This window comes from Podarcis cretensis, assembly GCF_951804945.1.
Source record: "Podarcis cretensis genome assembly, chromosome: 1".
NCBI lineage: Eukaryota > Metazoa > Chordata > Lepidosauria > Squamata > Lacertidae > Podarcis > Podarcis cretensis.
Genome location: NC_137170.1, coordinates 84,409,489 through 84,423,162, shown reverse-complemented (window position 1 = coordinate 84,423,162; position 13,674 = coordinate 84,409,489). Strand labels below are relative to the sequence as shown.

General features: G+C 46.7%; 1 protein-coding gene across 10 annotated transcripts in view; it reads left to right on the top strand.

The window, feature by feature from the left end:
• The first annotated feature begins 791 nt into the window (after positions 1-791).
• CTNND1 (catenin delta 1) overlaps positions 792-13,674 on the top strand; it is a 58,264-nt gene continuing 45,381 nt past the window's right edge. For 3 of the 10 annotated variants that reach the window (XM_079953551.1, XM_079953552.1, XM_079953548.1), the window contains exon 1: positions 792-1,385. The gene's annotated coding sequence lies outside the window, so the exon portion shown is untranslated. Of the gene's footprint in view, positions 1,386-1,564; positions 1,714-1,783; positions 1,913-13,674 lie in introns of those variants that run through there. The other 7 variants (XM_079953553.1, XM_079953555.1, XM_079953556.1 and 4 more) reach the window with 5 other exon arrangements.

The window sequence follows — 13,674 nt, the reverse complement described above, 5'->3', positions numbered from 1 at the left end:
TTCCAAGTAAGACTTGATTATCTGGCCATGTGCGTTTCAAAGGAGTCCTAATATAACCAAGGTAGGATTGGAAACTGCATTCCTTTTGTTATAGGTAGTGCCCGTCTCCTCCCTTCCGGAGATGGAGCGCTTGCATGCAAAGTGCAAGGAAAGCGCCCACAAGAACAAATAAGGCTGCAGTCCTAGTAGGCGCACTTTACAGTACAAGGAAACAAGTCCCGTCGAACTCCAGCGGGATCGCAGCCTCAGTCAACGTTTAGCCTCACGAGAGGTGGCTGCAATTCAGTGGCGATGCTTCCTAGCGATCAATTCATCGGAATTACTTCCGAGTAAGCACGCCTAGGACCGAAGTGTAAAGGCGCTGCGAAAGCTCGCCGAAGACAGGAAACGCAAATAATTAAAAATTGACTTCGGTCCCGGGAATCTTCCTCCATTGCCACCGGCGGAAGTTTTGCATGTTGAATTGCAATGTGAGTGCATCCTTGCAATGTAAAGGGATGGAGAGCGTTCCTGTCTCTTTTAATGGAAACCTGGCTTTGTTTATGATTTTAAGCAATATTTCCTTGTTTTCCCTTCTTATGCGGTTCCCCCTTTTTTTTGTCTGTATCTCCTCTCCTCTCTTTTTCTTTTTTTTAAAAAAAAGAAATTCTACAATGGAGTTTCCTATTGGATAGCCTCGGCTCCCTGATTGATGCCTGCCTCCCATTGGAGCCGTGCAGAAGCTGACATCACTTAGGGAAAAAGGGGCTGGGCTGGAGCGCACAGTTTGTCACCACCCAGCCTCCTTTGCCGTCGGCTGGGTGCAACTTCCATTTTAGGTGTTGGAGCTGAGCGAGGGGGGAGGGCGAAAGAAAAAGCGAGAGAAAAGGTCCCGCAGGAAAAGGTGGAGGAGGAGGAGGAGCAGGAGATCGCTGCAGCGCTCCTCGGTTTTTTTTTCGTCGCCTTTTGTGTGCGCGCGCTGCTGCTGGTGTTTTTATATATATATATATATAAAAGCTCCCTTTGAGATTTTATTCTTGGAGTCTTTAGTGCTTTTGTTAGGAAACGGCACGCTTTTTTTATTATTTCCCCCTCCCGCACGCCCTCTGCCTTGCATTTGCAGCGGGACAAAAAGGCGTCTGGTCCCGTGCAGTCTCTACCCGAAGTTGTCAAGCTGAATGATCAGAGGAGGAAACTGAGGAGCGCTTGGGTCGGCGGCGACTCTCACGGACGCGAGAAAAGAAAAGCCTGCCTCTTCTCTCCAGCCCCCCCTCCCCGCCACACGCCTCTTTTAAAAAAGACAAAAACCTGTAAGAAGGGAAGAAGTAAAACTTGCTTAGTTAGCATTCGAGAGAGGGGCTGCGCGATTCCCGAAGGGGAGAGTGCGGGGGGCAAAAAAGACAAAGGTAAGGCGGTGCATTACAATAAAAGCACCTCTCCCCTCCCTCCCTTGAAGAAAAACTTTTGTGTTGGGTGGAAGGTGGTGTGCATTGGAGGGCTGCTGGCTCCCCCCTTTCTCCTCCCCCTCCCTTTCTTGGGGCGACTGAAGGAGAGGAATGTGAGGGGAGTTCCTGGGGAAGGAGGTTTCCCTCCCCCGGTTTCCCAAGGTGCCGCTTCGGAAGAGAGGAGAGAGAGAGGAGTTGGGCCGCGCGCGTCGCTCTCCCTCGCGGCTCCCGTGTCAAACGCGCTCCGAAAGGCACCGGGCTGGGTGGATCCCATTTTGCTTCTCCCCAGGTGCGTTTGGGTGGGGGCCTCTTTCTCTTGTTCTCCAGAGGCTGCTTCGAAACGGACTCCCTAGTGAGCCGCTCGGAACTCGACTCTTCGGGTAGAAGGACGCAAAAGTCCTTCGTTTTTTCTTTTTTTAAAGTAGGGGCTGCTAGCCTCCGCCTTTCAGGGAGTGGGGAGTGGGCCTTTTGCCATCGGGCATTGAGAGGTAACTGGATTTTTATCTACTGGTCTAAGCAACCTTGCCTTTGTTTTAAAGGGTTGAGATTTTTCAAAAACGCTGAAGCCTTTTCGTCGGCTAGCCTTCAGGCGACTCGCGAACTTTTTTTTTTTTTTTTTTTACTACTTATTCCCTAAATCGTTAAAATATTTGGGGGCGTCTCTATAAAAGCAGGAATGCTCATGAAACCAGCTGATGCTTAGGCTTATATTTCATTACGATGCGTCTCCCACCAGTCAGAAGTACCGTCGGCATTCAGGATCTTGGTTAGCTGTACCCTGAAATCTTTGTAAGAAACTTAACTGCATTTGCTCCCACATTTATCTGATTCTTTCATCCATCCCCTCTCTTGTTTTTCCTACTGTCCTCTCCCATTGTTGAATTTTAGGCTTCTTTTGGGCAGAGATGTGCCTCTGTTAACTCTAGAAAAGTGCGCTGATCAGGGATGTGTGAATACCTGCCCCCCCCCCATAGAACTTGTAATTATATTTTGGATTTCTTATTATTCAAGACAGGAGTTCAAAGGGGGATTCCTGGGGAAAGCATGCTCTGGATTCTGGATCTTGTGGAGGATGTGGATCCCAGACAAAGATGCTAACATCCAGAAGCAATTTTCACAGACCACCATACCCGTATTGTGCTGAGTGGATAGAATAGCAAAAGGAGGAGCAATTCACAATGCAGCTGTTGGAGAGAGTTGGTTGAGTTCCTGTACTGTCCATTCTGTGCCATTTTGTTTCTTCTGCTGTTGCTTGTCCAGGTCCTCTGAGGTAGAGAATCCAGTGGAATTGCAGTACAGTAGTAACCTGCCTTGGCCACCAAGCCCTTAAGAAAGCTCACTCTCTGTGAGGCCCGAACACAAAGACACTTCAAAAAGGAGCAGGGAGGGGCTTTCTGTGTTTGGGTCTAACAAAACAAGACAGGGCTGCTTGTGAGTTCAGAAGTCTCCCTGTAACACAATCATATATATCTAAAATGTTAGAAATCCTGGCTTTCTGCCAGTGGGAACAAATGCGTGCAGTGAAGAAGAGATTGTCCTGTCCTCCAGTACAAAGGAAGTATGGGATTGGCAGGGTGCAGGCACTCTCCCTGCCTCCTTTGAGATCTACAGAGAAATCCCTTCATATCAAAGGACTGGTAGTTATGGGGCTCTTGCCACTATCTCTCTTCCCCTTTTGCTTTGTGGTAGTACCACTTGGGCTGAATATACATTTCCTGGAGAGGTGAGCAGCCACTGATCTTTTTTATAGTCCAGGCTTTGGGAGGGAGAAGCTCGTGAACAAAGTGAAGGTTTCTTGTGGCAAAGGAGATGGATCCTATATAGCTTAGCCCTCATGCTTTTGCAGTGGTTCCTTTGGGGTGGTGGGGAGGGACAAATTGGCGGGTGGTGGGGTGTCACCTAAGCTCCACCTGAGTGGAGTAAATAGACTGAACCAGTGAAAACTCATTGACTCCTTTTCTGCACCTGTATGGACTGAGACCAAAAATGTTTCTGGCCAGCCTAGTGGATGACCCGGTGGGAACATGAAACCCTTTCAGAAAAGTAGCACGTAAACACATATGAGTACTCTGTAAACCTCATGGCCGCCTTTTGAGGAAGCAAAGTTCAGCACTCTGGTACCTGAGTTGCAGACTGCTTGCTTGCACTCTGGGGTGGGGCAGTGTGCTAGGCTGAGCACATGCTGAGGGGAATTTCCCTCACCTCCATTTTAAAGAGAAGCATGACTTCTCAAAGGCCAGCAGTAAATCGATGGTAGAAAGGCAGCTGCAGCTCCCACCTTAAGAGAAGGTCATAATAAACTTTAACTTCCTGAGCTAAGGAACTTTTTAGGACAATATTATAGTGGACAGTGTTGCATGTGAATAAGGTAGTTCTGTGTTACTTAGCCAAAAGGTCCCCTGGTTATAAAATCCATAAGAAGTGTCATCTGTTAGCTATATCTGTAGTCAAGAACTGCATGCTTAATCTCTGCTTGAGATACCTTGCAGGGCTGTTGTGATTATAATAAAATGGAATAACCCCAAATGTGCCATCTAGAGCTCCTTTCAGAAAGGGTGGGATGCAGCATGATAAACATGGTGCTGCCATAAAGGGCCACAATCTGAAGATTGTGGGGAAGCTGTGACCTTCCAGTTACTGCTGGAGTACAATTTCCATCATCCCTGGGCATTTGCTGGTCTGGCTGGGTCTGGTGGGAATCTTGAGTCCCAACAACATTTGAAGGGTCACTGGTTCCCCATCCCTGATAAAAGGAGCATCAGCCTTGTGCATCTTGGATTTTAGCTGCACTACTGGTTTTGCACACCTTGTGTTACTCTCATCAAGCCTATAGTAATCTGGAATGGGCTGGGGACAGGCTTCTGTGCTTAGCAAGCAAGGTTGAAAATTTGAGAGAGGACAGTGATGCAAGGCAGAACAAATGTGTCTTGACAGCTCAGTGGTAAAGTGGGGGACAGGGTTGAACAGGAACAGGCAATAGCAGCGGAACTTGCCATACCACACTTGGTTCCTCTCCTCATATTGACTCTAGATGGGGATATTCTATATTTATATCTGCATATAGTGTTCCTAACTTTCATTTTTGAGAAGTGGCAGACCTGGCTGGGATGGCTTCTGCAGTTTTTCATTTGCTTAAATCTTGAAGTGGGTTTAAGTGAGGAAGTGGCAAGCTTGGAAATCTTGCAGCTGCTGAGTTTTGGGTGTGCGGCTAGTTGCATGGTAGAAAGATCTCATCCACAATGATGTTTGTTGTTTCTGAAATGCTGGCAAAGGGCCTGGGTGGACTTCTACTTATTTTTATACTTGTCCTTGAATCTGAAATTTGCCAAGCTAATTATTTATACATGTGGAAAGCAAGTGTCCCTTTGATAAAATGACTTGCAAACTGTCTAAATGGAAAAGGAGAGTGTATTGAAAGTCTGCAGGTTAAAATGGCTCCCCCCCCCCACATGAATTGAACAGTGTTATCTGTGCAGCTGCTGATATCAGTAGTTGGAAGGCCAGATAGGTTTAATGAGTTACTGTGATATTGTTGCCAGCAGGAGCAGTGGGTAGTAGGAGCAGGGTGGGTTGGACTGGCAAACAGGGAGAATGGAGTGAATGGTTCATGATTCTGTAACATGAACTGTGTGAACTTGGCTGTCTTTGTTCTTGCCATAGGATTTTGCAATTGAAGCAGTTGCTTCCACATAGCTCAAACCTGAGTTTGTCTTAATAGCTTGTAAGAATGTTTGGTTGGGAGATCATCCTCTGCTAGGTTCTACTTTAGATAGAAGGGAAGGTTAAGTGGTGTAGAGTGGTGGTTTTATTCGTAAGTGTTCTGCCTGATGAAAGATGGTGGTTAATGAATGGTCTTCAGATTCAAAAGAATTTGGAAACCCTTTGCTTCTTATAAATACACCCACTGACTGCTGTTAGTCTTATCCGGATATCTGTTTACTAAAACTGGAGATCTGGAGCTGAAATTCTATAATGTCATGGAGGTCATTAAGGGATGGTGACAATACCAGTGATGCTTGCACATTCCTCCATGATGAAGTAGGACTTGCTGGGGTGTTGGCTAATCAAGGGGCTTCTGAGTTGCTTTTAGAGCTATTCTGGGTTTAGTGACAGGAGGGGAGCTTGCAGAATAGATCTGGTGGTTGCCATTACCTGAGTCATCAAAGCATGACCCACAGCTGCCTGACTTAGGGAAGTACAAACCATGGTGGCTTTACCCTCTAGTAGTGTTTCCTATTTTGTGGGCTGTATGCAACCACAAGAACTAAGAAGAAGAAAGTGGGCAGGACATTCAAAAGCATCGGGTGAATTATGGAAGAGAGCCTGCTTGCATTCATGCCTTGTTATCCTTAACTTCCATTTATTTGTTCCTTGGGTGTCTTATGTCCCCCTTCTCCGTCTGGTCAAAATTGTAACTTGCATGCTCCTTCAGATACACTTCTGCTGTCCCCACATCCCCGTTAGCTCTTTGGCTGTGTGAGAAATGGGGATGGCCATAAAATGCATAAGAAATACCTTTTGTCAGCCAAACCTGTAGTTAAGAATTGCATACTTACCTCTTTTGTAAAAGCACACTTGAAGATTTTTGAAATTTTATTTTTACCTATTTGCCCTGCTCTGCAACATATTCTGACAGGCTGGCACATGTTAGTTCCATTGCAAAATCTCTCATCTGTCATTCTCAAGTGAGACTTTAGCTCATCCATGTAGTTGACTTGGACTTTGGACATTCTGGGTGGGGAACAGAGGACAGTGGGAGTCTTGTGGATATTGTATTCCCAGTATGGACTTGTAAGTGCTGCCTTCTGGCTTCACTTCTTATAGCTGGAACTCTGAGACAGGTCTGGGGAGACAAGACAAGTGGAATGGTGATGCTGGGAGGAACAAACCACTACTGACAGGGAGACCATTAGTTCTCCCTCTTGATTTTCCTGAAACCTAGTTTCAGGGCAAATGTAGGGAAGGTGCATGTGATGTTATGGAAACAGACTCGCTCAAACTGACTTTGTAACACTGGGATGATTCTGCTGATGGTGTATATTGCCATTAGAAAGCCAATCTCCTGGCCTTTCTCTTAGCTGCAGCCTTGGCTGTTCTTGTGGCTAAGTAGAAGCAAGTCCTCGTGACACACCCTTCTGCAGTTCTTCAACTTACAGCTACTGCCAGCACCCACAATCTCCAAACACAGCCAAACACAGAGTGTGGCTTGCCAGACAGTTCTGCTGCCGCTGCATTCTCCACAAGTAAAAACAAAAGCCCTAACAACCTATAGAACACGGGGGCAGGGGCAGAGCCTATGGCCCTTCAGATGTTGTTGGATTCCCATCAACCCCAGTCAGCACAGCCAATGGTTGGGGATGATGAGAGTTGTGGTTTTGCAAATGGTGGGCCTCTCCTGCTGTGAAATATGCCCGTGCTACGCTTTCCGATGCTGTGTTTGATTGGCCGATGGCTAACCCTTTGTGACTGGTTGGATTCCAATGTTGTCATAGACTTTTAAGGTTTGGTTCTGACCCCATGACATACGGATTAAGAGCCGATTCATGCATAAAAATATATCGTGTGCAATACACACATCTGGAAAGTACAGAAAGGCTGAGTGGAGCACCAGGGTTGGCAGCAGCTCCCTGTCAGGTGGCAAAGCTGGGTTTGCTGGCCTATAATGGGTGAAACAGCCCAAGAACCAAGGTGGCAGAAAACATGATTGTGCCCATCTTCTTTATAGAGATTACTGTCATTTACCACAAAGAGGGCAAAAGTTGATACCATTACCTTTGGGGGGGGGGCTGGGGGGGTTTCTGTCTTTTTTTACATACAGGATTTTTATAGTGACCAGCAAGCTAAACTGAATAGGGTCTCTTGCTTCCCCACCCCCCCTTCTCCTCCCCTCCCACCCTTCCAAATTCCTGCTGGGGGGAAACTCTTGCTTAATATACCCAGAGACCAGCCGTATTGCAACATTAGTGAGTTGCAGGCCTTGGAAATATTTTCAAATCAGCAACCCACTACTCCTCCCATGGTTGAAACCAGCCTCCTTTAATGGAAGGGCAATGCATGTTAATCGGCACGCCCCTTTCCCTGCCCTCTAGAGTAGTACATACATTTTTTCTGAACATGTTGTTGCATGCACTTCTGCCACTGCCTTGCTTACGAATCAAGCAAGCTGGTTTTGTCTAGGTGACGGAGAAGCCTGTGCTACTTGCTTCTATTTGGCCTGAATGTCTTGTTAGAGCCACTCCTGTCCAGAAGAGTTGAAATGATTTTCTTTGATAATCCATCTGTTTTCTACCCACCTCCTTTGATTTCCCCCCTCCTATGTCTGCTTGTCCAGGGGTTCCCAAACTGGCCCGCAAGCTTCATTCAACTAGCCAGCAGCATGGTTCCATGAAGAGCACTTACCATTTGAATTCTATGGAACTGAACTTGTAATGCAATAAAATATAATGTAAGAGATAAAAATACAGTTTTGAAAATGGTACAGCACCGCGAGCTTTACAATTGCTGCGACAGGCATAATATAGATAGATAGATAGATAGATAGATAGATAGATAGAAGTGGTCTGCCAGGACCTTTAGCAATTTCCAGGTGATCTGTGGGAAAAAATGTGTGGGACCCACTGTGCTAGTTGTCATTGCCCTTTACTTGTTGATGCCCTCCTTGAGTTGGCCTATCAGTCATTGGCACACAGGAAATGTCACATCAGATTTCTTCCGCTTTGAGTAATGTGTCTGGGTATGAGAGGGTGCCTGGCTAACTCACAACTGTTATCTGTAGTAGCTGTGAAAATAACACAGCTGATTTCTCATAATGTCATAAGCAGCTTCTAGGTATTATACATCTGAGTCATCTATAGGAGGGGAGTTCCGAAAATGTTCTCACTGTTAGGAACCTTTAGTGCATTGGTGTCCCAATCTAAGGAAGGCATATCGCCATATATAGTGTCTGTCACTTGCCAGGTAGTAGGATTGAGGTTTAATGTGCTCAAGTCAAGGAGTAACTTAATAGGTGTGCCTGTGGTCTAGGTGTGAGTGACAACATTCTGGTGTTTAGTGAGGTGTGGGGAGGAGGTAAAATGAATATGTTTAAAGAGGGAACATTAGGAGGTAAATGCTCAGCTTTGTGTCCCTGGTTGGCAGGAGGAACGGAGAGTATGAGTGAGTCTGGAGTTGTTAAAGGAGGCAGCTGCTCCACAGCTGTAAAAGAAAAGCATAGATTAGGAATCCTTTGGGGAATAAGTCTGGGTGTCAGTGCCATGCTCCCTCAGAATTATCGCCCTGCACCCTTGCTCCTTTCAGGCCAGGCAAAATTTAGTGTTCACTAGGCAAACTTGCCTTCTCTTTCCTGCAAGTTTCTAAACACAATGTCATTTCCTGTCTGACCAGGAAATCCTTGTTTGCTTACTTCCTTTCTGCCTGAACAACAAAAGGACTTGCTTTGAAAGCTTTTTGCATGACGTTGATGTTTCCTCCCACTTCCCCACCAACTAAATGAGTGGCTCTATGTCTCTTTAGTTTTAAGCCACCTAATTTCAACTGTAGCTAGTTTTTTTATTTTGCTGTGCTTTGTGTATCTGGGTTGGGCCAAGACTAGTATGCGAAATTTGCAGTGGGATGCAGATGCACATGGTGTTGTGTATGTGTATGAGGGATTCAAGGGATGCATAATCCTTTCTCCTGCACAAAATGCTGCAACGGATATGTCTCCAAAACATCACCAGTGCTGTAATGAACACCTATTTCTGTAGTGAACTGAGGACTGAGTGACTTAATCTGCTAGGCAGGGGGATTCCTGTGAAATGTGTGTCTTGCATCGGTGACATGTCCTCTAGCTTGATCCTTCAGATTTAATAAATAGCCGGATTTTTCTGACCTGGAAAAGTGAAATTGTCCCCCCTGCCCCCACCCCACAGGAGGCCTCCCATCAAAGCCTGAGAACAGAATTAAATCAAATACTTAAAGCTTGTGAAGAGTGGCCATGCTATATAGTGAGATTACATTTTTATTTCCTAAAATTGTTCAGTGCCTGCTAGGTGGAAGGTAATGCGTCTCTTTGTCCTGTGCCCCCCACAGAGTAAAGAAAAGATTTCTGTCCTGAGAAATGGATGCTTCTATTAGTAGTTCTGTGTAGGTGTTACTGCAAAGGCCAGTCTCTTTTTTTTCCTTTGGGAGAGAGTGTGCCGTGTCTGCAAGACTTTTGTCAACAACAGCAACAACAACAGCAGAGTGGGATGATGGCAGTAACAGAGGCAGTGCTGCAGATCATATCTACTCTAGCTAACAGTTTTGAGTGCCTGAATATGAAATTGCCCAGAGCCCACACCCACAGCAGTTTGGCGTCATGCAACATTTGATCCTGCTCTTGTGCAGCCGTGTGGCATGTACCAAAAGAACAGACCTGCAGCACTTGTTATTCCAGATCTGTGCCCACACTCTTCCTGTTTGCTAGCCAAACTTACCAGGTTGTTTGCAGGTTGTTGTACATTGCTTTGATCTTGCATACAGGTTGGAGAAAGAGGAAATGGCCTGGACCACGTGGGCTATGACACGGGCTTTTTTGAGTTGTGCTCTGGGGGTTAGTTGGGGCCTGAGTTAGACTGAATGCTGTGTGTCTTTGATCACCCCTAGGACATAATGCAGCACCTTCATGATAGGGTATGCCCTGCCCCTGTGCCATGTAAGTGGGGAGGGGCCATAGCTCAGTGGTAGAGCACATGCTTTGCATGCAGAAAACCCTAGGTTCAACCCCTGGCACACACACCTCCAGTTTAGTTTTTTTTTTTTTTAAAAAAATATTTTATTAAGGGTTTTCTTGTTTTACAGTGTAAGCGTAATGCCTCGTATTTTTTTCCCCCATGTAACATTTTTACAAATCCGTTTCATTTGTTGAGGCATTAGGGGAAGAAGAAGAAGAAAAAAGAAAAAAAAGAATGGGGGGTGGAGGGAGGGGAGATGGATGGGGGTGGGGTCGGGTAGCGGTGTTTCTATTATGCTTAATGTATGTGGAGTTTGGTGTCAGCGTGCTTGTGTTGTTCACCTGTGTTCCTTTGGTGGTGAGAGAGGTTGGGGTTGGCCTAGGGTGTGATTGTTTGTTTGTGATTGGCTGTGGTGATCTTTGTTTTCGTGTGTGAGTGAGGTGGGTGGGTGTTTTGGATCAGGTTAGCCATATTGATTTGTATGCTGTTGGTGGATTATTGTCATTGTCCTGTTGGGCTGTGTATGTGATAAAGACCTCCAGTTTAGTTAAAAGATCAGGTAGCAGGTGATGGAAGGCATCTTTGCCTGAGATGCTGAAGAGCTGCTGTCAGCAATAGTGTACCAGTATTAGGCTTGATAAGGGACGCAGGTGGCGCTGTGGGTTAAAGCCTCAGCGCCTAGGACTTGCCGATCGAAAGGTCGGCGGTTCGAATCCCTGCGGCGGGGTGCGCTCCCGCTGCTCGGTCCCAGCGCCTGCCAACCTAGCAGTTCGAAAGCACATCCAGGTGCAAGTAGATAAATAGGGACCGCTTACCAGCGGGAAGGTAAACGGCGTTTCCGTGTGCGGCTCTGGCTCGCCAGAGCAGCGATGTCACGCTGGCCACGTGACCCGGAAGTGTCTCCGGACAGCGCTGGCCCCTGGCCTCTTAAGTGAGATGGGCGCACAACCCCAGAGTCTGTCAAGACTGGCCCGTACGGGCAGGGGTACCTTTACCTTTTATTAGGCTTGATGGGCAAATAGTCAGACCTGGTAAAGAGCAGCTTCTTATGTTGCTCTCTCACAGTGATCCAGTCTATGAGAATAGGGACGTTGCAAGGTGGGGCTTGTGAAATAAAGAAAGGAGAAGATGACTCAAGCATCACTGTTAGGGCTGTGTATTCTGCCTAGGCATGGAGCTTGTTTTAACAATCTAAGTCCTGTGCGGAAAAGGTGAATACAATGGCTAGTGCAAAGTCTACGAGGGACCCAGAAAACCCTTCCTCCAATCACTGGAAATCCTAGTCAACAACAGTCTTGTTTTGCAAGCTTTCACAAAGCGCCGCCCCCCCCCATGCTTTCATACTTACCTCCACAACTATTTCTTTAATTGAAAGCTGAAATTTTCAAGAAGATGGATTCGGTATCTCATTGTGGCATGCACACGTTAACCATGTGTATTTTTAGGGGGCACTGGGTTCTGAGACCAGGAAACTCACATTCTGCCATCAGAATTGGGTTGATGATGATCTATTTTTTCTACATTTTTCCTTTAGAGTCCCAATCTACAAGATGGAGACTTTCAAACTGACATTTGGGAAGAAACAGCTGACAGAGCACAGAGCATTGAAAGGATGTGAGGGTTTTGTGTGTAGATTTGTTAAAAGCTTTTTTCAAACAGTACAGTAAAGGACTAACTCAGAACTATTGGAAGCCCGCATAGACGCCCCCCCCCCCAACATTTCCAGATAAGATTGTTGCAGTTCTCAAGGCTTTCTGTGTAACTATTACGACTGAAAAAAATATTAGCTCTGAGGAATTCCCGAATGGAAAAGATGCAGGCTCCTGCAGAAAGGGTTTTCTCAAAAGTTAAGCTGTCCCTTAATGTAGCTTACATCTTCAGATCAGTTACTAGCTTGATTTATTTTTGCAGTCAACATTCATTGTCTCCTTTCCTTCCTGAGATGTAGCTTAGCCAGCTGATGACACAGTTCCTAGTGCAACCATTTGCAGGGCACTGAAGGAGGCATTTCCTTCATGCAGTGCCTTGGCTGAGACCAAGCCTCCACAACTCCACAAGTGCCCTGCTGTGTCAGACCAAAGGCCCATCCAGTCCAGCATCCTGTTCTGACAGTGGCCAGTCAGATGGAGGCCTGTGGGGAAACCTGCAATTGGGGCCTGAGCATAACAGCATTCTTCCCCACTTGTGATTCCCAGCAGATGGTATTCAGAGGCATCCTGCCCCTGACACTGGAGGCAATCATAGCTGCAGTTGCTAGTAGCCACTGGTCCTCCACAAAGGAAAATTCATCTTGGCTGTTGCTGGAAATTGTGGGGCTGCATTCCTGGGCTATGAAAATGGACCTATGCCATGTATCTTGAATTTCTCTGAGGCAGCCGCAAACATTTGGGCACCTGAGACCAAACACCTTTCTTCACTTGGTTGTCGCTCTGTTCAAGCACCAGCTAGCTGGTCCTTTAAGGGCTGAATGTCAGGTTTGCTGAGAGAGCTCGTGCTTGTGCCCCATGGGTAAAAGCATGCTTGCGATGCAGAGTTTGAGGCATGGCAGTCAGCCTGCATAAGTATATGTTTGTTTTAAGCTCCCTTGTGTACATAGGCATTTGGCCTAAGAATTATCTTCTGTTGTGCTAGGTGCAGGGAGGATAGCAGTTTTGGGGTTTCAGACACTTTTGTAGCTGGAACTGGGACAACAGGGCAGGCAGCCTTTTGTTGGGGGTGCCAGGAGCACAGTCGGCAGCTGCTCCCATCTCAAACATGCAGAGTTTCCTGGAAAGTTGGTACTGGCTGCTTTGGCAGAAACTCTCCATATAGGGTTGTGATGCTCTGTGCCTTAGGCCAAACTAGCCTCTGGCTGAGGTGAAATAGGGAGGAAGAAAAGAAGCTTTTATCTCCAAAGTTAATGCAGAAAGCCTAGGTAGGTGTGCTAGCTACCTTTCCCTCCTTGGCATGAAAAGAGCATGCAAAATTTAGTCAGCTGGGCGTTGGCCATCGGACCGCTCCCTAGGGGCTGCTTCCTGCAGACAGTATCCAGGGCAGGCTATGATTCCTCCTGGCGAATGTTGCTGTCTGCAGAGGACTTTGCTCCTGTGCAGCTGATAGGCAGGGCCTTATCTCGAAGAACGCCAAGATTCTATTTGCCGTAAGGCTGTAATTGAAAACTAGCTGGCTTTTCTCCCTGAATGTTTTTTGAAGCAGAGTAGTGCTGGAACGGAACACCTGCAAATGAGTTTTTGAGGTACCTTTATAACAAAGGGACTGTTTTGATCCCACCGAGGATCACGCATGCGAGCCTCGAAGTGATTGTACAGGGAATCTTGACTGGTTTGTCGACGTGGAATGTTATCACCACGTTGCTTTGTGCTTTTATAGGTAATGCTGAGCCAGGAGTTGCCGTATGGCTGGTTGCGGCGTTCTTGTAGCAAAATGGCCAACTTGGTAATTACCAGTTCTCCTCCTCCTCCCTCTCTCCTTCCACATTCTCCCCTACATCCTTGAAGCTTCAGCCCCTTCGAGCCAAGCGGCCGCCTCTTCAGTCAAATCCTGCCTTGGCTTTGGCG